The following is a 25,819-nucleotide window of genomic DNA, read 5'->3' on the forward strand; positions in this document are numbered from 1 at the left end:
GAAATCAAGAGAACGAAGCTCAACTGACTGAGCCACCAAGGTGCCCCTAGCTGTAGATTTTTTGTAGATGCTTTTAATCAGGTTGAGACAATTCTCCTTTATCTATAATTTGACGATTAAGGAAGGATAGTAAGTAAGGATACTTACTATTGGTATGAATTTCATCTATTGGAATTTGAATAGTGAACCAGGCTTGAATATCTGAAATAAATTTCATTTAGTCATGGTGTATGATTCTTTTTCATACATTACTGTATTTGGGTTTGCTGATTTTTTTGGTGAGGATTTCTTTTTCATTGAAGTTCATAGTAGTTTTCTTTTTTTTATACTCTCTTTGTCTGGTTTTGGTATCAGGGTAATATCGACCCCATAAAATAGGCTGGGAAATGTTTCCTGTTCTCTATTCAGGAAGAAACTGTGTAAAATTGGTATTAATTCTTTAAATGAAAAAAAAATCTTTAAATGTTTAGTAGGATTCTCTAGTAAAAGTATCTGAGCCTGGAGATTTTTTTTTTTCTTGAGAGTCTTTTAATTACTAATACATTAACTTAATAATTAAAAAATGAATTAAGCTATTTCATCTAGGTTAAGTTTTGGTAGTTTGTGAGTTTTGAACAATTGGTCCATTTCTTTTAATGAATATATGAATATTTGAATAGAGGAGTTGCTTGCAGTATTCCCTTATTATGCTTTGTAATAGCTTTAAGACCTGTCATGGATATGCTTGTTTCATTCTTTAGATGGAGACTGTGATTTGTATTCTCTCCTTTGATTCTTGTCAGACTTGCTAGAAGTTTATCAATTTTATTGAATTTTTTAAAAGAACTAGGCTTTGTTTCGTTGAGTTTTCTCTACCCATTTCCTTTTACCAATTCTATTGATTTCTAGTCATGCTTTAATATTTCCATCTTTTTGCCTTTATTTTGCTTTCGTTTTTCTAGTTTGTTTAGGTAAGAAATCAGATGATTAACTTGAGACCTTTTCCTATTTTTAACGTAAACATTGAGTGGAATAAATTTTCCTCTCAGCATTGGTCTAGCCTCATTCTACATTTTTGATATGTTGTATTTTCATTCAACTCTCCGTATTTTTAAAATTTCCTTTGAGATATTTCTTTCAGCAGGCTTTAGTTTAGAATCCAGGACACAGGCTACTTTTGTGGTTCCAATGACAATTCAAGTTTCAGACACTCTGTGGTGTTATTTTGTTCTTTCTGTTTATCTGGGGCTTCCACTGGTCTCTGCTGGTGCTGAGGGGGTAAAAGTGGTTCCCCAGGCTGGGCAGGCTGGTGTCTCCTGGTGGGAAGAGAGCATCTCAGGGCTGCAAGACAAAGAAGCTTCCAGGCTTGGACAATTTGTTGTGGCAGATCCTTCTTGCTGAAGCTCCCTGCTACTCTGACTAACCAAGTTGTAGGAGGGAAGTCTCAGGCCTCGAGGGGAGGAAAAGTGCTTCCTTGGCCAATTATTGTGAATAGGGCTCTGAGATCTAACCTCCTCTCCAATGGTGCCAGGCTCATCCAGACTTCATTTCAATCCAGGTATGGAATAGGCTTACAATGCCTCCCATTGCTAGGTTAGGAGTTGGGAAACACCAGATCTTGATTATCTTCTTCTGTTGGGTAGGAAGAGAGGTGAGATGTCCTTTCCCTGTGTCATTCTCCAGTACTATGATCTCAAACTAGTTTCCCTTACTATCTTCCAGGTTTCTCCTTTGGTTGCCTCTTGTATTATTTCAGTGTTTATAGTTGTACTGTATATGGTTGAGGAGCAGTGAGAAATGAGTCTATGTCATCTTGTCTGGACAAGAAGTGTACAAGTGTCTTATTTTTATTTTTAAATATTTTATTTATTTATTTATTTATTTATTTATTTATTTATTTGAGAGAGAGAGAGTGGAGGAGGGGCAGAAGGAGAAAGAGAGAATCTTAAACAGACTCTGCACTGGCCCGAAGCAGGGCTCCATCTCATGATCCCAAGATCATGACCTGAGCTGAAACCTGGGTCAGATGCCTAACTGACTGAGCCACACAGCCACCCACCAGTGTTGTCGTTGTCATCGTCGTCTTCTTCTTCTTTTTCTTCTTTTTAAAGATTTCATCTATCTGTTCATGAGAAACACACAGAGAGAGGCAGAGACATAGGCACAGGAGAAGCAGGCTCCTAGCAGGGAGCCTGATGCAAGACTCAATCCCAGAGCTCTGGGATCATGCCTGGAGCCAAAGGCAGATGCTCAACCACTCAGCCACTCAGGCATCCCCTCACCAGTGTCTTTTAAAAAGCAAACATATTATGCTGAGTGAAGTAAGTCAATCGGAGAAGGACAAACAGTGTATGTTCTCATTCATTTGGGGAATATGAATAATAGTGAAAGGGAATATAAGGGAAGGGAGAAGAAATGTGTGGGAAATATCAGAAAGGGAGACAGAACATAAAGACTTCTAACTCTGGGAAATGAACTAGGGGTGGTGGAGGGGGAGGAGGGCGGGGGGTGGGGGTGAATGGGTGACGGGCACTGAGGGGGACACTTGACGGGATGAGCACTGAGTGTTATTCTGTATGTTGGTAGATTGAACACCAATAAAAATTAATTTATTTAAAAAAAGCAAACATTTGGGACACCTCTGTGTTTCTCATTAGTAAGTAAATAAAATATTTTAAAAATATTTAAAAAATAAAAAGCAAACATTTTAAAAACTTTTGATGAAGTTCAAATTATAGATTTTTTGTCTTTTATGGTTTGTGCTTTTCGAATCTTAAGTAGGAAATCTTTGCCCAAACCAATGCTACACGGATTTTCTCTTATGTTTTCTTTTAGAAATTTGATAGTTTTAGCTCTTATATTTTAGTTCATGATATATTTCACAATCATTTTTGTATATGCTGTGAGGTAGCAATCAAGGTTCATTTTTTTGCATATGGCTATCCAGTTGTTCCAGCACCATTTGTTGGAGATTTTTCCTTATCTATTGAGTTGCTTCCAAATATTTGTCAAAAACCAATTGTATATATATATATATATATATATATATATATATATATATATATACAATTTTCCACCATTGAATATTATGTTAAATAAAGAAATTTCCCTTTGCTTTTTACTTTGGTGAGGATTCTTTTTTTTTTAAGATTTTATTTATTTGTTCATGAGAGACACACACACACACACAGAGGCAGAGACACAGGCAGAGGGAGAAGCAGGCTCCATGCAGGGAGCCCGATGTGGGACCCGATCCCGGATCTCCAGGACCATGCCCTGGGCTGAAGGCGGCGCTAAACACACTGAGCCACCCAGGGATCCCCTAGGTTTACATTTTTAAAAATGCTTTTTCTGTATCTATCAGGATCACCTGATCTTTTTAGGTCTGTTAATATTGTACATTCCTGGGATAGATGCCAGCTGTCAAACTATATTATCTTTTTATATATTGGTGATTTTTATTTGCTAATGTTTTGTTAAAGATTCTTACATCTATTTTCATGAAGGATATTGGTGTGTAATTTTCTATTCTTATCATCTGTGTGTTTGGTTTTAAGATTAGGATAATTCTGGCCTTATAAAATGAGTTGAGAAGTATTTCCTCCTACCTTATATTCTGAGGGTTTGTACAGAACTAGTTTTATCTATTCCTTAAATATTAAGTAGAATGCCTCTGTGAAGGAATCTGAGCCTAGAGGGTTTGGGGGGGATTATGGGAGGAGAGAGGTAAGGGTAATAAGGAAGATTCTTTTTAATTGTTACCTTAATATCTCCTATTATATTTTGTAGCAATCATTAGTGTTAACATTTTCAGGCCCATTAAATTCTTTGAGGTTGAGACCCTTACAACAGTACAGTATTTGTAGACATTAAGCAATTTGCTTTGGCCAGCTTTTCTTTTTTTCTATTTCTTTGTAATGCCTCATATTTATGGTCTTCCAAACACTACGACACTCAATTTTGTCTTTAAATAAGTCTGGTTTTCCTGTGGCTAGGAAACCATTAAGATCCAAGAAGAAGTTCCCCTTGACGGTTGACTTTTCTCTCCATGACAATGTGGGTGACTGGCCTTCATCACCTTTCATTTTACCCACTGGGCAGTTGAAGTATTTTATTGCAGCAGCAAGATAAGAGCTTACGAGACTCATCTATTCTGAAAAATGAATTTAGCTTCTTGGTCAGTTGAATGCTGACCTTTTTCTTCTCACTCTTCCTTCACTGTTGACCCTTTGCAACTGACTCTTTCACCATTTACTTTTTCTGCCATTTTACTTTTAAGTAAAAATTAGAACATAGACTGTTTCAAGATGTGATCACCTTGGCTATACAGGTAGTTAAAAAAAATAAATGTCTTTGAATCACAGAAACTTTTCTCTACACCGACCTTGAGCTGTCTTCTTTATATACATTTTTACTACCACATCTTTTTTTCTCTTCCTCTTTCATACCCATAAATACCTAAACAACTCCAAATAAAGCTGAAAACTATGGACTAATGCCAGTGACGGAGATAAATCAAAGTAAAGCACAGTCGTTTGTTGAGAAGTGAAATTAAACACAATGAAGAAATAAACTTAAGGCCTTAGAAGTTGCTGGAAGTTCATATCAGAGTTTTTATGTAAACTATCTGCCAACTCAAAATCCTTAAATAAAACCTCTCTTCCCAAGTGACCAGCGTTCAAGACTCATAAAAAGTAATTGGTTATTAACATATATTATTTTTTGTTTTGTTTTATTGCAAGAATTGCAACAGCATCTCTCTCCTCTAGCATTAATTCTAAATCTGCACTTTCAGCATTTCATTAATGGACTAAATAAGTGCTGGAGGCTGACTTCTACTGTAGCATTTTTTTCACTGTGAAAACTTGCATTTGCAACAATAGTCTCTCTTGATTCAAAACCAGATTTCTTAAGAATCCAATCTATATTTATTATTATTAGATGTTCACTTTCTATTCCCTCTGCAACTTATTGCAGTTTAATTCCCACACCAATTCCTCCATAGAATCTACTCTTTTCAATCCTCATTCTCCTTGACCAGTCTTTCCTCTTGACAGTATGGAAAAGAGGAGTATGTCTATTCCTTGTATGAGTTTTTTTGTAAGAGTTTTTTTTTGTTGTTGTTGGTGTTTCCGTGATCTTATTTCTTCTGTCCTCCTAACACTTTGACCATCTTCTATTTGTGTTTCTGACTACATTTCCACTCCTTTTGCCTCTTTGGGGCTAGGTTATTGATTTCCTTATTTCCAAGTATATTTTTGTATTTTTGTTCACATGTACATCATCTATTTTATTGGTCTCATTTACTCTCAAAAATTCACCCCTCTAGAATTTCAACCCCTATTTTTTTCTGAGTTCCAGTCTCATATTTCCAATTGTGAAGTATAACTTATCCATTTCTTCCTTTCCCTCTCTTTCTCAGTTAGTGACATCATTCTATATCAACACACCCTCTCTTAGTTATCAAAGTATTTGCTAGGGCATTTCAAAGTTGAATTTATAAGTGACCATGGTTAGTCCTAGGGCTGCTAGAAGTTCACACGATGTCTTTCTGTAAATTAGACAAAGTCACTCCCTTACATGAGGCATTCTACTTCCTAAAACAAGGTATAATAATTTCAACTTGTAATTATTATTTATAATGAAACATGTTACACAAATCTAGTGACTAGGATATAAATGGCACTCCCTTAGATGTCACGCTATCTTTTGTCAAGCAGTGCACAACCTATGCAACAGCAGAATAATATTTCATATCCTACTGGCTAAGACAGAAATAGTCAAGATGTTATTCATCATGCCTATGGGGCTCTACCAAAATTTAAAAGATGCTCTAAGAAATCTTAATGACTCCTGCTACCTCCCAGTAGTTCATGGAGAAAATATTAGTGTTGTGAATTAATGGGAAGAGTAAGTTTAAATAGATAATATAATTATATTAGCAATACCTTGCCAGCATTTGATTAAACATCTTGGTGATATAACCTCAGTGTTGCTCCTTGAATGATGCCATAAAATATGTAAGATGGTCAGTGTCCAAATAGGTGGTAAGCACAAATCCTAAGAAAATAGAGGTCATAATCTTGCTGCCATGCCCTATAACAAATGTCTGAGAGTTCAAAACATTTTTGAGAGTTAGTGATTTGCTAGGGCTTTCAGTAGCTTGAACTATAGGTTCCAGACAATCAACAAACCATCGTGAAAATAATATCTGAAAACAGGCACCTAGACTACTTTAGGGAATTAGAACTTATTATCCATTGGAGCTGTTGGAAGCTTGCAAGCTTTCTTTCTTTTTCTATTTTGAGCATTATGTAGTCACTTGAGAATAGTGTCTGATGAAAAGTAGTGGTGGCAGTTTCTGGCAGAAGACTGCAATGCTTAGTAGGGCAGCCCTAGAGAAAACATAGTGAATGTGTAGCATGGTGGTAAAAGTAGCATATTCCTGTGTACTTCCATACAACTTTCAGAAATACTTGTGGAAAGTTTTGCAGGGGGCTAGATAATACTCTCTCTCTATATATATATATTTTTTTTTCAGAAATACTTGAATTTCCTGAATATGTATAAGTACTTGAATATACAGATGACCCTTGGACAATGTAGGGGTTAAAGTTACTGACTCTTTGCATAGTTGAAAATCCATATATAACTTTTGACTCCCCTAAAACTTAACTACTGATAGTCCACTGTTAACCAGAAGCCTTACTGATGATATAAAGTCAATTAACACGTCTTTTGTATGTTAAATGTATTATAAACTGTATTATTATAATAAAGAAAATGTTTAAGAAAATCATAAGGAAAAGAAAATATATTTACAGTACTATGCAGTATTTATTGAAAACAAATCCACATGCTTAGTGGACCTGAGCAGTTCAAATCTGTGTTGCTAAAGGGTCAACTATTTATTTCAGAAATGTATTTAAATTACTTGAATTCAGAAATATATAGATATATATTTTGGAAATACTTTTAGTATTTTGGAACTACTTGAGGACAGCTTTATAGGAAGTTGGATAACCCAGTAAAAAATGTATATGAATATATATATTCATTAGATCTACAGACTAATGAAACATAGGAAAGTCTAGTTATTTAGTGTATTACATAATACACATCATTTATAAATATTAAATATACAATTAGAAATTAGATCAAACTTTATGCATTTGCATCTTTATTTTTCACTTGTGTTATGAGCATTTTGCCCATGTCAATGTATATTTTCAAAATCAATATTTAAAAGTCTGTGTAGCAATTCATTATGTGCTGCAACATGACTTGTAATTCTGCTTTTACTATGCTTGCTGTTTTACCTTTCTAAATAACACAGAATACAAAAATAGAAATATTATAAAAGAATCTGAAATCTAGAAAAAAGACTTATGTACAAAAAGCTGAATTATTTCCTTGGCACATATTTCTGAAGGGAAATTTTATGAGATGGTTGAAATAAGAGCATTTTTGTGAGCCTTGGCATGTACTTCTGAATTGTTTTCTGGAAAGGTTATACAACTTTTTTGACAGAGTAATTTGACTGTTCTATCAGGGGAAAATTGTAGGCACAATGTAAGTGGACTTGAACAAGGATTTGGAAAAGACTTATTTCATTCTAATGGAAAAGTTTAGAAATGCAGAGTAGATAATATTTCAATATTACTGGATTCAATAAAGTGGATTTAATGCACCCATGGGTGCTGATTTTATTCAAGTTTTTATTTAAATTCCAATTGGTTAACATACAGCACAACACTTGCTTCATATGTTAAATTGAGTGATTCATCACCCACATACAACACCTAGTGCTCATCACAAGTGCCCTTCTTAATACCCATCACCTATTTCTCCCCCCCCCCCCATTTCTCCCCTGGTAACCAACAGTTTATTCTCTATAATTAAGAGCTAAGAGTTTCTTGGTTTGTCTATTGTTTTTTTTTTCTCTCCTATGTTAATTTGTTTTGTTTCTTAAATTCCACATGTAAGTGAAATCACATAGTATTTGCATTTCTCCGACTGCCTTATGTAGCTTAGCATAGGACTCTGTAGCTCCATCCATGTCATTGCAAATGGCAAGATTTCATTCTTTTTATGGCTAAAATTCCATTGTAAGTATGTATGTATGTATCTATATATCTAGATGTATGTATACTACAGCTTCTTTATCTACTCATTAATTGATGGACATTTGGACTTTTTCCGTAATTTGGCTATTGTTGATAACGCTGCTATAAGCATCAAGGTGTATGTATTCCTTTGAATCAGTATTTTTGTATCCTCTGGGTAAATACCTAGTAGTGCAATTGTTGGATTGTGTGGTATTTCTATTTTTAACTTTGTGAAGAACATCCATATTGTTTTCCAGACACTATGGTACCTGCACAAAAATAGACACATGAATCAATGGAACAGAATAGAAAACCTAGAAATAAACCCACCAACTCTATGGGCAATTAATCTTTGACAAAGCAAGCAAGAATACCCAATGGAAAAAAAAGACTGTCTCTTCAACAAATGGTGTTGGGCAAACTGTACAGTAACATGCAGAAGAATTAAACTGGACCGCTTTTCTTATACCATACACAGAAATAAATTCAAATGAAAGATGTAGATGTGAGATAGGAATCCATCCAAATCCTAGAGGAGAAGAAGAAATATAATACTTACAATAGGGGACGTGATAGTACTGTCTTACTCTGTGCTGATCATACCATGCCTGAGCATTGCGTTCAATTCTTGACACAAGAATTTGGAGAGGCTGAGGTTAGAGGTTAGGACTAGATTATATTTTTTAAAAATGTATGTGTTTAGATAGCTGGGATTTTTCTTCCCCAGTAAAATTATTTTGAGGAAAGAATTAATAAAATAAGTACCCTTCATGTGGAGAAAGAAAGTTTAGAGGGCTACAATAACTATCCTTAAGTGTTTGAAAAGGTACCATCTGGACAAGTTATTAAGTTCCTTTGGATACAAGCAATAGAAATTAGGAAAAGATGGAGAATTCACAGGAGCTAAGGAAGTTCTGGACAACGAGGTTTCAGGGAGGCAGGAATCGGGGCAGCTCTGGTTTTTCACTCAGCAGCACAGCTCAAGCCTCCTTTTCCTGGGGGTTCCATTTGTGAGTCTGAGAACCAACTTTCCAGGGTATTCCCAATTCTCTGGAGACTGAATCTGACAGCCAACCCATACCGGGTCCACTCTTGGATCAAGCAAGTATGGCCCGATAGTAAAGTCAGCCTCAAATTTAGTCTCCTAGGAGTCAAACCTGGGAATGGACACTCTTCACATACTCACAGCTGGGATTGGCTCCCTTTGCTTTCATTTGCTGCCTTCTCTGAAGTCCAAGCAGTTGGAAAGGTTTTTAAAGAAGCTTTATTGACATTCTCATCCTTTGCTTACGGTGCATTGTCCTAAATCCATTACATGATAGTTGCTGCTGATCTGGACTTAAAGACTGAGCAGAAGGAAATGTTCTTTATCGAGAGATTGCTTTTCCTTTGAAGTTAATGATTAATGTGATGCACCGTAAATGGTAGAAGACGGTGTTTACAAATCCTTGTGTAAAAAGATGGCTGTTAGGTAATGGATTTATTTTAGATCTGGGCCTTGCTGGCAGTTCCTTTTTAGACTCCTATTTTAGGGAGTATGAGTATGTAGTACTTAATTTATACAAGAGATGAGCTTTAGCTAGCTAAAGTTGGCAACGCAGCTTAACGCAGCTAATCTGTTATATGGAAATATAGGAACAAATTTTATGCAAAAATATCACATCCATTTTGAGAAAGATAAACATGTTAATATCAATGCCTTTTAATAACTAAAAATGGTTGTGTTTTTAAAAAACTCACCGAGGGGATCCCTGGGTGGCTCAGCAGTTGAGCGCCTGCCTGCCTTTGGCCCAGGGCGTGATCCTGGAGTCCTGGGATCGAGTCCCACATCAGGCTCCCTGCATGGAGCCTGCTTCTCCCTCTGCCTGTGTCTCTGCCTCATTCTCTCTCTCTGTCTCTCATAAATAAATAAATAAATAAATAAATAAATAAATAAATAAATAAATAAATAAAATCTTTAAAAAAATAAATAAAAAATAAAAAATAAAAAACTCACCAAGCCAGTAGAGTTTTGAAAATCTTTTAATTGCTGTCATGTTGTAACTCAGGACTTGGCAAACTTTTACTTACGGGTCGTACTGTCTCTGTTGCAGCCACTCAATCCTTCCCCCATCGTGGACAAACAGCTATAGACAATATAGAAACAAATGAGCATGGCTGTGTGCCAGTGAAACTATTTACAAAACCAGGTGGCAGATGGGATTTGGCCCAAGGGCCATAGTTTGCCACCCCCGTTGTAACTAATTACACATTTGTGTTTATTTTGGCTGTTAGGAAGCTTATCCACAACTTTGCAGTCTACTGCCAGCATGGACCACGCGGTCTGCAGACTATATACCATGATATCCATGATGTCTTTCCTTTATGCCAACGTGCTTAATTGCATTTAAAAAATGGTATTGTGTTGTTTGTGTCTGAAACCATCATGTGAATTTATTTCCGAAAGAAGACTAATATAATTAAATAGAATTAAACCTCGCTTTTAATTGGGAATTGATTTTGTATTACCGTAGATGTAATTCTCAATTTATAAGGTGTAAATGTGTGTCAAGCAAATACCAAGACGTCTGTATTTCTCATGGGTTGCTGACTCATTTTATCTGTTTCTAGCTAATATTTAAAGTTGTCACACTTGGACTGATGATTTTTTATTCTTTCTATTTATTCATTTTCATTCTAGACATTGGAGAGATGATATCTTTTTCTGTTTATTATCAGTCAGACTATTTTATAGGAACTTAAGAATTTAGATGCACAAAGATAAAAATTAAAATCCAGACACCCCTCCCCGCCAAATCCAGTGGTTCTGACAGGTTTAGAATGTCAATTCACATGCCTAGGACCTCACAGGGTTAGATGTACTTCAATTTAAAAAACTACCTGCCTTCTTACTTGAAATGAATGTTTCACAAACTGGTCCTTCATACACAACCTTTGCAATGTTTGGCACATTTCATAAAACTTTACCATTTTGCTTTTTTAATTAAAACTTTTTTCATTTGGTCAGATAAATCTAAAACGAAAGCGCATGTCATCAATATAAGTAGAAGGTCAGTATCACTTGTCATAAAAAGGTAATTAGAAATATTACTGTATCATACATAGGTGACCTTAATTCATCTGTTTAATAATTGCTATAATTCTGGAAATATTGGTTTAAATGATTCCTGCCTCCTGCTCCCCTGCTAAATCATTGCCTAATCAAGCAATCAGAAACTAGGACCTCACTCCCCACAATTTTGTTCCCACACCTGTGGAATCAATACCCTTATTAATTTCTTGACACTCAAGATCTAATAGAAACTAGCTCAACTCAAGTTCCCTGCTTAAGGGAACCGAGTCCAGAACTGTTCTGTAGGTATCACATCCTTCTTGTCAACATTACACCTACTTCCATGCAAGTCAAGGCTCACTGAAAACCCTAAGGAAAAGACTTAATAAGAGAAATAACAGTTTCAGACTTGATTGTTTTTCCCTTTGGTATATTGTGTTCTAAAAATCACATTTTTTCCCCTTAACTAATTCAAGTCAAATATTTAAATAGAGAGACATTTAATTTCTGGAAACGATGTTAGATTTTTATCATTAATGTACACAGAGCTAATCAGAAAATAGAATTTTAAGGAGTAAAAGATGGCCCTTTCCCCCATTTCACATTAAACAGAGCACGTTCCTTTTCAAAAACATGGAGATTATTTAAGATTATATAACAGCTAAGACTTGGAGTCATATGTCTAAATCTTTCTTTATGATGCAAAATTCATTTTAAGTAGACCAAAAACACTGTTTGTATTATGGAGGTGTTGGTATAATTCTCTGTTGGTCTTAAATTTTTAGATGATTATTAAAGATATTTGAAAAAGTGAAATCTAAACTCTGTCAAATCAACAAGTGCCCCTGAATTTTCACTCTCTGCTTGGCAGAGGGCTTTATGGAAAAGGTACAAAAATTTGACCTACTTAGTCTGACACAGAAGTTGTCCTTCTCAATTTGAGATCTGTCCAGTTGGCAGTGTGACACTGACAGGCTTAATCCCTCCGCTAACTGCCATTTCCACAACGAAAAGGGATTACGGGGGTCACACTGTCCATCTGTCATCCTTTCCAATGAGTAAAATTATTTAGATTTAATTTAAAAGCCATGACCGTTCCTCTCAACTAGTGGTAAAGTGCTTCACAGACATTTGTAAGAACACCTCTCTCCTTCTATTGAGGGTCTACTAAACCCCTTGAGGATGTGCCATGCCACTTTATGGTGTCCCACCTGCACCCAGCAGGAAATAGAAAGGCAGTCCAGAAAGCAAATGTCTATCCTAGGAATATTGACTTAAACTCTGTTGAAAAAAAAAATAACTGTCGATACCAATCTCATTATTATAATAATTCGTAGTAATAATTTCTATGTTGTGCCAGGTATTATAGAAATAATATCTACAATTCTAACAACAATCCAGCACAATGAGTAATTCTACTAATTTTCTTAGGGAAGAATCTGAGACAAAAACATTAAGTATTGAGCTTTAAGCTGAGTTCCAATTGGCATCATCTCTGACATCATCCTATTTTACCGTATATCTTTCTTTCTCTTTTTTTTAAATCCTCCGTGTTTTTTTAGGTCTACAGACTACTTGATTTCCACCTTTGAAGTTCTTTTCTCTATTCTCTGCTTTCTAGGATTTTCTAGAACATGGGGCTTAGTTTTCCTATCAAAACTATGATTCTAACAGGCTCTCTCCACAGGATTCTATGTCCTTGACTGGGTTTATGAATTTGATGACCTAGTTCAATTCCTTGTCTTCCTAGAAAACATCTTAATAGGCCCCTTCTTGTAATCAAACTTCTATCTATGGCCTCTTCTCTCTCTTCACATCAGAATAGAGCCTATTAACTAGTGATGGGCGGGCCATACCCACCCTGACACGTTTATCTACCCCAATATTGTTGTTTATTGTTTTTTAGCATTGATACCATATTTAAAATGGAGTTATTTCAGAAGCCAGATACAAAAGATCACATATTGTATAATTCCATTCATAGAAACTACCCAGAATAGGTAAATCCACAGAAATAGAGTGTAGATGGGTGACTGCCAGTTGCTAGAAGGAAGGGGGAATAGAGAGCTGTGTAATGGGCACAAGGTTTTATTTTGGAACGATGGAAATTTTTTGGAACTAAATAGAGGTGGTGATTGCACAACATTGTGAATATACTAAATGCTACTGAATTTTTCACCTGAAAATGGTTAATTTTATACTGTGTGACTTTCACACAAATGAATGAATGAATGAATGAATGAATGAATGAATGGAGTTATTTCAGATTTTCTACCTTTTTCTTATACTCACCATGTAACCATTAGCTAGAGCTGAGTGGACACTACTCCTTTAGATGAGAAGATGTGTTTTAAGGACCACCATCACCGGGTTCTATTGTTGACTTACACCTTAGAGTAAGAGTCAGGGACAAGTTTCTACTCACCCCAGCTGTAAATTTTATTATAGCAGAGAACTATTTCTCTGCATGTGCCACAAAAGAAGAAAAAGAAAAGATTTGCTGAAAGATCTATCCCTTTCAAGAAAAAAAAAGGGGGGTTCAGTGGAGAAGTAAGGAAACAGATTTCCTTTCTGGAAAAAAATGTATATTTTTTATGTGTAATATGTGAACAAAGTATATCAATATTGAGCCAACCTCAAATGGGAGATTTACTCCTTTATCTACCTCCGTGGACATTGTATAGGCGATCCCTAACTCAGAGTGACATTTTAGTAATGGAAACTAACTGCAGTGGATTGGAGGAAGCCAAGTGGACAGAAAGGAAAAAAAAAAAAAAGACAAACAGCAAAAGCATAAAATGAATAGTATCCCATTTCTCCCACTGCCCCTACTATTCTATGATGGCAAAAAAGACAATTACTGTTCCCTCTTCTAACATAAATATATATATAATATTACAAAATATTACATATATTGTATACATATAATACTGTATATATAATGGAATAATGTCTGAAATCAGCTGAAAGAACAAATAAGCCTGGGTGCTCATACTCTAATAGTTTTTCACTTAGAGGCCTATGTAGTAAAGAATTTAACCTTGCCCGCTCCCTCACAAATTCTGGCCTTTAACTTTGGCTTCTTGGGGGGTAATCACTAAGCCTTTGGAATGACAGGTCAGAAAGGAGTGCCTTTGTTTTCCTGAACCTTCATTCACCAGATGGTCTAACAATACGATGTGTGGTGGAGGCTGGCTGTGCCCAGGAGCTGGCCACACCAGACAACCCAGCAACGTTACTTAGGGTCATGCTGTGTCAGGCTGTCTCAACCTGGAGGCTGAGCTCAACTATGAGGGCAATCCTGCCTATCCATCATACCTACACGACAGAACTCCAGTAAAAACTTTGAATACTGAGGCTTGGGTGAATTTCCCTTGTTGGCAAAACTCCATGTATATTGTCACACCTTGATGCCAGGAAAGTAAAGTGACCTGACACTCTAGGGGGAGGGCAATGGGAGCTCTGCATCTGGTACTTCCCCAGATTCCCCCCTATGTGCTTCTTCCATTGGGTGATTTTCATTTGTATCCTCGCCCTGAAATAAACTATGAGTGTAATGGCTTTCAGTGAGCTCTAAGTCCTAGAAAATTTTCAAATCTGAAGGTGGCTTTGGGATACCCACAAACTTAAGGTTGGTGTCAGAAGTGAGAGCAGTCTTGTGTAGACTATGTGTCCTCTAGTTTTGTAGTTGGCTGAAACTCTTCACAGAGTCCCATCCTGGACTTTTTTTTTTTAACACACATGCATGTGCACACACTCATACACACACTTCATGTTTTAATTACTTCATGGGTGTAGAATTCAAGGGGACAGAGACAAACTTCACCCATTTTATCCACTTTCTGCTGCTTTAAATTCTTCTAAGTCTACTTTTAAAATAGAAACATTTAAAAAAACTTAGAATCTCATCTTTTTGACATTATCCTTTTATCAAGCAAGAAATACCGTGTAGAAGAAAGATTATTTACAAAGAAAACAGAAATAGTGAAACTGAAAACCAATCACAGAAATACATAATTAAGGTGAAATTACACAGTATACACGATAATTTATTTTAATCCTTTGCAATATTTTCAAGAAGTATATTGAATTGGATGTATGATGTGTTGATATTGAATAGCAATTAAGTTATTTAAACTATAGTTAGAATTTTAAAAGAATTCATCATAATTTCTCTAAAAATGCACCCTGAGTCATAATATTGCTTTATGGGAACTACATCAAAGATATTTTTAATACCTTTTTAATAAAACTTGGAAAGTTTCATGAGTTTATGTCTATGCATGTATTGTGCAAAATAGAGATCAGTTGGGGGAAAAAACGAACTCCTCTAAGAGTCAAATTTGAGGGTAAAATGAAATAAGTATTTGGATTTAGTACTGAAGGATAACAGACTTTAAGGAGCATAGAGAACACAAAAATAAAATAATAAATAAATAAGAATCTGCTGATTTCTCCCGCCCTCTCTTCCCTCTCCATTTCAGGAGCTGGGGAAAGGTAGGATCCCCTACTTAGGCCAAAGGTGTAAATGTCTCATGATGTCGAAGACCAAACTGTGTCAGAGATAAATGAGCAAAGTCTGCTTCCTAAACTGGACAAGGGAACCCAGCTGTCATCACTTTTGTTTTGCAGGAGTTCTAAGGTGGCAGAAAGTAGAGTTAGTTTATGGCATAAAAAGAGGAAACAGTCTCTAATTGACAAACATTCTATTCTGGTGGGATTTTTTGGAAGTAGGGGAGACTTTCTATTTGAACTTTACGAATACTCCGCATTCTTTGGTTGGCCTCAAGGGCAGGTGAGCCATCTGGGGACATTTCAAAAGAGGTGAATTGTTCAGTGTTAAGGGGTGAGGCTGTACCACAGCTGACCATTTCCTGGAACAGGTGGGGGCCCATGGAATCCTTTTTTTTTTTTCTTTTGATGTCAAACTATCATAATGGTCCTTTGGTGATAGATAGGGATGGCGACCGTGGCAGGCAATTTCTGAATGAGATAGGGTTGGCCAGCTATCAACTATTATTCTAGGCGAGGTCCCTGGCCTTTCCCTTCCTTTCTGCCTTGTTTTCCTGCCACACTCTCCTTCATGCAGTCTGATTTTCCTTTGACCTTCACTTTGAGCCTCGCTTTGACATTCTTCCTTGCTTTGACTTTACTTCTGATCCTTAAACACATGACACCAGTTCCTGCCTTGAAGCCTCTGGTCTCTCTTTCCTCTCCCTGGAACATTTTTCTCCTGGGTCTGCACGTGGCTGTCTTCCTACTACTCATGCCTTACTTACCTAATGACCCCACTTCAATCTTTTAAAGGATGGGAAGAGAAAGAATCCATATTCAAATTTGCTTATGTATGCAGAGTGATACTCTGAAAGTTACCTGAGAGTCTAACAGCAGTGGTAACTTCTGGAAATAAGCAGTAAGAACAATTTGAGAATATGGGAGTGAGCATTGGAGGGGGAGTTGTACCATATATATCTTTTTATGTATTCTGATATTTTTTTTAAACTGCAAATACATTAACGTGAACATCTGCCCCCTTAGACAGCTACCGTGACTATACCTGTGTATTTGTGTGTGTGTTTTTCTGAAAATGACTTTTTCCATTTTCACAGGTAATTAATGTGTCTGAGTATAGAAGGCTAAGTTGAAGATAATTTCAGCACAGAATTTTGAATACACTTTTCTTCCCTATTATCTAGTATCCAGTTCCTGATTAGAAATGGAATATTCTTTCTTTTCCTTTTTTTTTTTTTTTGTGGGTGACTTGTCTTTTGTTTTGTTTTGTTTTTTCTCCTCTTTAGGGAAACTTTTAGAACCATTTCTTTACTTTCTACTGTTTTTTTGCCCCAATTTAAAACATCATGGTAAAATACAAATAGCATGACATTTGCCATGTTAGCCACTTTTAAGTTACAGTTCAGTGACATCAAGTACATTCATATTGTGTACCCATCACCATTCACCTCCAGAACTCTTTCTATTTGGTGAAATTTATACTCTGTAGCGACTAAATAATGACATACTCTTCCCACCTCTCCTCAATTCCTAGCAACCACCATTCTCTTTCTGTCTTTGTGAATCTGACTGCTCTAAGTACTTCATAGGAGTGGAATCATGGTTTTTTATATCTTGTTTTTTTAGAGCACTTTTCTGCATTTCTTCCTTTATTCATTTGCTTATTGTTTGTCACCTGCGTTGCATCTTAGGTTCCATGAGAGCACGGAGAGTGCTTTCCTGATCATCCCTGTATCCTCAGAACTGACCGAAATGCCTGCAGCAGAGCAGGAAGTGAAGAGATGAATGTTGAGGTGCCAAATGTGGCAGTTCCTCCTGGGGGAGGAATGCTTTCCATCACTTTCCCAGAAGAGCTGTGAACCTGGTGGGTATTTAACATGTCACCAACTGCCTGGGATGTGGGGTGGGCCTGTGTTTGGTCTCAACTGCCTGAATTTCTGACTCATTTTCCGTGTAATATCATAATGGAATAACCCATTTAATATAATTAGGATCCATCTACCACTATAGGACAATTTGGAAAAGTTCTTATGATGAGTAATCCTAACATGGAGTTTCTTAGTCGGCAAATAACTGGTCTTTTTTTCCTCTCTTGTCTTGAAGCAGAAGATTATTCTACAGTCATCAGATAAACACCAGCGTGTCCTCTGCTTAATAGAACTTTGCCTATAATCCTGTTAGTGTGCCAATTTCCATTCTTTCTGGGACAGATTTAGGCTGGACAGGGGGGTCAGCAACATTTTCTTAAAGGGCTAGATACTAAATACTTTAGGCTTTGTGGGCCATATGATTTCTATACTAATTATTCAACTCTGCTGTGGTAGCACAAAGGTAGCCAAGAAAATAGACAATATGTAAGTGGATGAGTATGGTGTGTTCCAGTAACACGTTTTTAAATGGATACGGAAATTTTAATTTCACATCATTTTCGCATGTCACAAAATAGAATTCTTCTTTAGATATTTCTACCCATTTAATCAAAACCATTCTCAGCTCAGAGGCCACGTAAAAAACTGGTGGTGAGCTCAATTTGGTAGGAGTTTACCTACCTCCGGGCTAGACCATTATCACCTTGAAGGAAGAATTATAGGTGAAATGTAAAACATAAACCCGGGTAGTGAAGGGCACCCAGAAGACAATATATAAATGCTCATATTTCATGGAGTATGAATGTTCCTGAAATCACCAGGAAAAAAAGAACTCTAGGACTAAATTTAGACACCAACTGAAAAGCCTACCTTGAGCCAAGTTGAATAAAGTATTACCTTCTTACTAGAAAGGAAAAATATGTCAGATTGGTTGTACCAAGAGTTTGTGCACATATATAAATTCTTCCGCTGGGCCTCGTTATTGTCCTTTACATCCTTTATTTTTAATCACTCAGCTTAAGGATTAAATCAGCAGCATTGCACGAGTTTGCACTTACATGCCACAGGGTTTAAAGATGAGAAGACTGAGGCACAGAGTCATTAAAAATCTTGCCTAAAGTCACACAGCCACCACAAGCAGAGTCTGCCGCAGACCCAGGCAGTCTGACCCTAGAACTTACTCTTTTCACTCCTCTGCTATTTTTAAATCATCATACCTTTAAATTTCCATGCTAATAATATTCTTTCTAAGGGAAATTATTCCCTCTATAAAGCAGAGTGGGAGTTAAAAATATTTCACCCACTTCAATAAATAAACTGTGATATATAAATATTCAAGTCTTACGTACAGGCTATAATAGTCTCGTCAGCCTGGCAAAGCAAGTCCTACCCAAGACCTACTCAGGGAAACCATGTGAGATCTATGTACGAAATCAAAATAGCCTTTTTGGAAGGAAGCATAGGGTTTTTGTTTTTTGTGGGGTTTTTTTTTTTTTTTTTTGGTAAAAACATAGGATAAAAGTTCATTTGTCTGTAGAAATGCTCACTTTGCTGGGTTTCAATATATATACAAAGCATACTTAAATAAACATTTTTAAAAGATTTTATTGGGATCCCTGGGTGGCGCAGCGGTTTGGCGCCTGCCTTTGGCCCAGGGCGCGATCCTGGAGACCCGGGATCGAATCCCACATCGGGCTCCCGGTGCATGGAGCCTGCTTCTCCCTCTGCCTATGTCTCTGCCTCTCTCTCTCTCTGTGTGTGACTATCGTAGATAAATTAAAAATATATATATAAAATAAAATTTATAAAAAAAAAAAAGATTTTATTTATTCCTGAGAGACACACAGAGAGGCGAGACATAGGCAGAGGGAGCAGCAGGCTCCCTGTGGTGAGCCTCATGCAGGACTCGATCCCAGGACCCCAGGATCGCAACCTGAGCCAAAGGCAGATGCTCAACCACTGAGCCGCCCAGGCATCTCTACATAAATATAATTTCAAATCAATGCTAGTAAAATACCTGCAGATAGAAGTCGTTCCATCAATATAAAAAGCTAAGCAAAATCCATTTAAAATATTCATTGTAGTATATACTTCAGTCTCTTTTGAAGGAAGGATTTTGGTCGGTCTGTTCCGGAATGCTAAATATAGGGTCTGGCAGGTACGATCATATGGTGGTTTAGGTGATTTTTCTCTTCATCAAACTTACCTAGGAAGCCAAATGATAAAGATAGGAGACACTGTAATGATAATAGTTCCTTCTTTCCCAGTAGTTAATATATTTTTAATCTCATAATTTGTCATTGCCAGTGATAAGTTAAAAAAAAAAAGTGGTGTAGGTTGACCTTGAATAATAAGGGGGATAAAATTAGAAAGTGCCACTTTTTGATGAGGCAGCTATTCAGTGTTCTTTAGTTAAAACTGCTTCTTATATCTTCAATCCATCCCTTCTGTCCCAAATAAGAAATAAAAATATCATGTATTTTTTAAAAAAATATTTTATTTGTTTATTCATGAGAGACACACAGAAAGAGGCAGAGGGGGATCCCTGGGTGGCGCAGCGGTTTGGCGCCTGCCTTTGGCCCAGGGCGCGATCCTGGAGACCCGGGATCGAATCCCACGTCGGGCTCCCGGTGCATGGAGCCTGCTTCTCCCTCTGCCTGTGTCTCTGCCTCTGTGTGTGTGTGTGTGTGTGTGTGTGTGTGTGTGTGTGTGTGTGACTATCATAAATAAAATAAAATAAAAAAAAAAAGAAAGAGGCAGAGGGAGTAGCAGGCTCCCTGTGCGGAGCCCGATGTGGGACTCGATCCCAGGACCATCACAACCTCAACCAAAGGCAGACGCTCAAACACTGAACCACCCAGGTGCCCCAAATATCATGTAATTTTTTAAAAAGATTTATTTATTTATTTGGTGGGGGAAGAGTGTAAGTAGGAGGGAGGGACAGAGGAAGAAGAAAGAGAATCTTAAGCAGGTTCCACATCCAGCGAGGAGCCCCACACAGGGCTTGATCTCATCACCCTGATATTATGACCCAAACCCAAATCAAGAGTCAGACTCCTAACACAGTGAGCCCCCCAGGTGTCCCTGCATCATGTAATTTAGGGAGTATTTTCACATAATGAAGTAAGTTTATCTGCTCCAGACCTTAAAAAGCCTGACCACTAAGGACGGGTTCCAGCAGCAGGGACAGATTTGGCCAACTTGACCCACTTGGAAGGTGGCAGGGGCAAGCCTCAAGCCTCAGGTTTTTACATTCATTCATTCATTCATTCATTCATTCATTCATTCATTAACTCATTCATTCAAGATTGTATTTATTTGCTCATGAGCGACATAGAGAGAGAGGCAGAGACCCAGGCAGAGGGAGAGGCAGGCTGCACGCAGGGAGCCCGACGCGGGACTCGATCCCGGGACTCCAGGGTCACGCTCTGGGCTGAAGGCGGCGATAACCGCCGGGCCACCCGGGCTGCCCACATTTTTTTATTTTTATAAAAATAAAACTACCTTCCCCAGTTTGGTTTTACCAAGGGGTGTGTCTGGGCCGACTTGGGAGGGAGGCCCTGCACCTACAGGGCGCGTGGGGCGGGGCGGGGGGGGGTGCAGGGGCCGCGGGGGCTCAGCCCGGGCCTGGACGGACCCTGCACGGGCTCGCGGCTCCTCCCCGCCGTCCCGCGGGGCCTCCCTCCGCGTCTCCGTCTCAGATAAACTCACGAAGAAGCCCTGCAAGGGCTCGGGAGCCGCTGGGGGCGAGCCAGGCCGGCGGGCAGCGGGGCCCAGCAGGGACGGCCGGGCAGCTCCTCCGCGTCCTGACCCGGACCCCGCCCCCCGCCCCCCCCCGCTCCCCGCAGGGCCAGGTCCGGGCCGCGCGGGGTGACGGCTCCCGCAGCGGGGGGCGGGGGGGCTGCACCTGTGGCTTCGGCGGCCCGAGCCCCAGCGCGGTCTCCACCTGGGCCCGGATCCCGCACACCTGTCCGCGGTGGGTAACACCTCTGAAGACTTCGTGGTGGTCTTCAGCGGGGCACTACGTCCGGAGGTGGGACTCGGCGACCTCGACCACGTGATGCGATGCGAAGATTTGCATGTGATGGTGGGGGGAGGGGAGCGGCTGGGGGGTACGTGAGGGGTTTGGGAGTAGGTGAGCAGGGTGGGTGGGGGGAGGTGAGCGGGGTGGGGGTAGATGAGCGGGGTGGGGGTAGGTGAGCAAGGTCGGTGGGGGTGGGGGTGGGGGGTAGGTGAGTGGGCTGGGGTAGGTGAGCAGGGTGGGTGGGGGTAGGTGAGTGGGCTGGGGTAGGTGAGCGGGGTGGGGGTAGGCGGGGGGGCGGGGGCTGCCTTTGCAGGTGGCGGGGTGGCCACAGCCCCGGGGGGGGGGGGGGGACAGCGTGCGGAGGCCTCCGCAGCGCACCCCGCTCTCCCAGGCGCCCACGAAAGGCCCAAGTTCTTAAAACCTGTGTTTGAAAGTAGAGCACCTGGTGCAAGCGGCCCAGGGCAGGTGACCCCAGCGGTTCCCTTAGGACTGGGGGTGTCGCCCGCGCTCGGCCTCCGGGGCTCGGGGCTTCGAACACCCGGTGGGAGCCGGGGCGGCCTGTGCCGCGCTTCCCTCCGTCCTCGGCCTCTCAGGCGCTTTTCTTCCATCAGTTCGGCAGGTGGCACAGGTTCCACGGGCAACTCTTCAGTTTGGAAGGCGGGGCCCTAGCCTCGGGTCTCAGGGCTCTAATGCAGGTGGGAACGAGGATGCTGGGTTAGCAGTCCCCCTCCCCACGGAAACTAATTCTGGATGGTGGGATTTCAGTAGTGATATGGGGCTGAGCGCGAGGAATGGGGTATGGAGAAGGACACATCCTTTTGGGAGGGAGTTCGTCTTTGGGCCAGAAAAGTCGAAACTCAATTTGAACCCAGGGCTGTACAATCCCTTAGGCTGTGTGTGTGTTTTAAGATTTTATTTATTTATTTCATTTATTTATCAGAGACACACGGAGGGAGAGAGAGAGAGAGAGAGAGAGAGAGAGAGAGAGAGAGAGAGAGAGAGGCAGAGGGAGAAGCAGGCTCCAGGCAGGGAGCTGGATACAGGACTCAATCCCAGGCCTCCAGGATCAGGCCCTGGCCCAAAGGCAGGTGCTAAACCACTGAGCCACTGCGCTACCCAGGCTGTGTGTTTCCTATAAGTGATGTCACTAGTCTAATTCCTAGCTTCTTTACCTGTAAAATGGGACCAATAATGAAATCTGTCTCAAAGGGTTGTCGTGTATGATTAGGTGATGCTAATTAAGTACTTTACGATGATTTGACAAAAAGGCCCGTGTGCACTTCCAGCCCTCCACAACACAGCCACAGCCAAGACTGTGGCTTGAGCCTAATGGGTCAAAGTAGTGTGTGTGTGTGTGTGTGTGTGTGTGTGTGTGTGTGTGTGTGTGAGAGAGAGAGAGAGAGAGAGAGAGAGATGAATCCTCAGGATCTTACTTTTTTTTTTTTTTTTTAAGATTTACTTATTTATTCATGAGAGACACACAGATAGAGGCAGACACACAGGCAGAGGGAGAAGCAGGCTCCATGCAGGGAGCCTGATGAGGGACTTGATCCTGGATCCCAGGACCACACCCTGAGCCGAAGGCAGACACTCAACCACTGAGCCACCCGGGTGTCCCAGGATCTTACATTTCAAATTTCATTTCATCCGTCGAGCAAACACCAGAACAAAGCATCTTCCTATCTCTTGTTCAAAAGTCTTAATGCCGTTACCTATCTCTAGGCCTCCCTAGAGTGTTTTAAAGACACCAGCAAGGTCTTGGGTTTAGGGACACCTTCTGAATTGAACTAGAAGTTAAAAGCCGATGAGATGCTTTTAACTCCGTTCAATGACTGTGTGACTTGGAACGAGTCACTTCACGTTTTTGAGCTTTGATCCCACCTTTATTAAACATGAGTTGTTAAGAATTGATGAGACAATATTTAAAACCCATGCAAAATATTTAGCGATTGCTGGCTCATCACTGGGTAGATACCACTGTGTTTGCTGAGTCCAGCTGACGAGCCAGTTACAACTTCTATGTCTGGTAAGGGATCTGGGCTTCCAAACAGCAAGTGCGATCTGAAAATATAAAGACTCCCGTATTTGTTCTTATAAGCCACCTATGATTCAATCCTGGAAGTATTTTGTCCTGTGGAAAAAGTAAAAAAAGGAAGAAGGAAGGTGGTTTGGAAAGCTGGCAGTAGGTTGCTTTTGCTGAGCTGCACTAGTAGCGAACGCCAGCAGTAGAGAGAATTCTTGGATCAGCAGCCTATAATTAACTGTGAGGGCAACGAATCCTTTCAAACATCTTCATCTTATAGAGTGCTCTTGTTTTCGACACTTCCCTGCTATCCTTTTCTCTTTCGTGGGTCCGGATATACACACATTGAATTGCTTTGAAAATTTAGCCAAAGAGCATGGACGCTCCTTTTACGGACAAGTCAGGAGCACTGATACCCAGAGGAAATCCCAGGTTACTGAATTTCTCCAGGTCCCTTTTCAGAATCCTTTGTGACTTTGTCTAGATTTGATCCCATACAGATGGCACATCTGGGATAAAGTGACAGCTTTCTAAAGACTTCTTTTTAAATAATGTTCTAGGGCCCAGAGAACTAATTACTTCGCCAGCAATCAAAGATGTCGTTTTCACTTGTATGCTTTGCAACTCCAAAGGATAACAGTTGGCAAGTTTGTTAGTGCGTGTGAATCTAGAATACAACTAAAATTCCTAGAACAAATCCTTGTTTGTGTGTAGGCATGGATGCTGATCTTTAATATTTTTGTGCTAATCTACTCGGGAACAGCAGAACAACTTGATTCAGTAAATATTTATTGAAGGCCTACTTTGTTCGTTGCGGAATGTTGACTATAGCCCTTATATCTCAGTGGGAGCAGGTGTGCATTTCAGATAACCAATTCAGGTGTACAAGAATGAAAATGAACTTTCTTTACTAGGGAGAAGTAGCAGACCAAATTTTGAGGGATTTTTTTTTTTCCCTCCTCACCCTGAATTTTTGCCTCCTATCATCCAGAAAGGTAGTTTGTTTTGCTTCATCCCTTCCAGGGGGGATTATGACACTTTCCAAAGAAGAAGTCACAGCAAACCTTCCTGGATTTTGTTTCCAAAAGCCTAAGCCAAGGTTAACAAATCCAAACGCTTAGAAGGGTCTGGCAGATAAAATGATGGGCGGAGTGAGCTGGAAGGGTCTGTGGTGAGCTGGAGGGCATGTGGTTTGGATAAAGAAGGCAGCTGTTGCACTGTCCCAGCTTTTGTTCTGTGGGATGTGAGCCCAGAAAGGCCAGACTTCCAATTTTTTAGAGGGAAACTGGAAATCCAACTTTTTTAATACAAAGAAATTCCAGCCCCAGCCCTCTTGGGAGAAGAAAATTAGACAAAGAGATAGGTTCTCCAAGACTAAAAATTAATTTTCCTAGACTCAGAGAGATATATAACTTTGTGACTTCCATAGAAATAGAGATCTTTAGCCAGAGCCCCATGGCAGCCTTACTTTGGATTGAGAAGGGAAAAGCAGCTTCATGGTTTTCTATGGAGGAGGGATCTCAGGCTTTGGGATTTCCGGGGAAGACTCCAAAAATTTCAGCCAACCAATAAAATGACTTTTTGGTATGGAATCCCATGTTAAGGAAAGAAAAGAAACCAGGGGTATAAAAAATTTACTTAAAATGCTTAATGTGATTGTATACAATAATATTATTATTGTAAGTTCAACTACTTACAGCAGAGTAGTTTAACCTAACCTGGTTTCAGATACTGAGTTCAAATCTTGAATCTCAAATTTACTTGCTGAGCATATTGAGGAAACTTATGTAAACTCTCAACGTATCAGTTTCCTCATCTTTAAAAAAAATTATTTAAGAGAGAGAGAGAGAGAGAATGAGTGAGAGGGGCAGAGGGAGAGAGAATCCCAAGCAGACTCCTTGCTGAACACAGAGCCCAACATGGGACTTGCTCTCACACCCCTAAGATCATGACCTGAGTTGAAACAAGCATTGGGACAGAACATGAAAGACTCCCAACTCTGGGAAACGAACTAGGGGTGGTGGAAGGGGAGGTGGGCGGAGGGTGGGGGTGACTGGGTGACGGGCACTGAGGTGGGCACCTGACAGGATGAGCACTGGGTGTTATTCTATATGTTGGCAAATTGAATACCAATAAAAAATAAATTTATAAAAAAATAATAATAATAAAATAAAAAAAAAGAAACAAGCATTGGATTGTAGCTTAACCAACTGAGCCAGCCAGGTGCCCCTCAGTTTCTTCATCTTTAAAATA

General features: G+C 39.5%; 1 long non-coding RNA gene across 1 annotated transcript in view; it reads left to right on the forward strand.

Annotated features, from left to right (window-relative positions):
- The window catches only part of LOC129498607 (uncharacterized), a 50,699-nt gene that overhangs the window by 16,638 nt on the left and 8,242 nt on the right, over positions 1 to 25,819 (forward strand). The window contains exon 6 of the long non-coding RNA XR_008662159.1: positions 17,343 to 17,515. This is a non-coding gene — a long non-coding RNA (uncharacterized LOC129498607). The remainder of the gene's footprint in view (positions 1 to 17,342; positions 17,516 to 25,819) is intronic.

This window comes from Nyctereutes procyonoides, unplaced genomic scaffold, assembly GCF_905146905.1.
Source record: "Nyctereutes procyonoides isolate TBG_1078 unplaced genomic scaffold, NYPRO_anot_genome, whole genome shotgun sequence".
NCBI classification, from domain to species: Eukaryota; Metazoa; Chordata; class Mammalia; order Carnivora; family Canidae; genus Nyctereutes; species Nyctereutes procyonoides.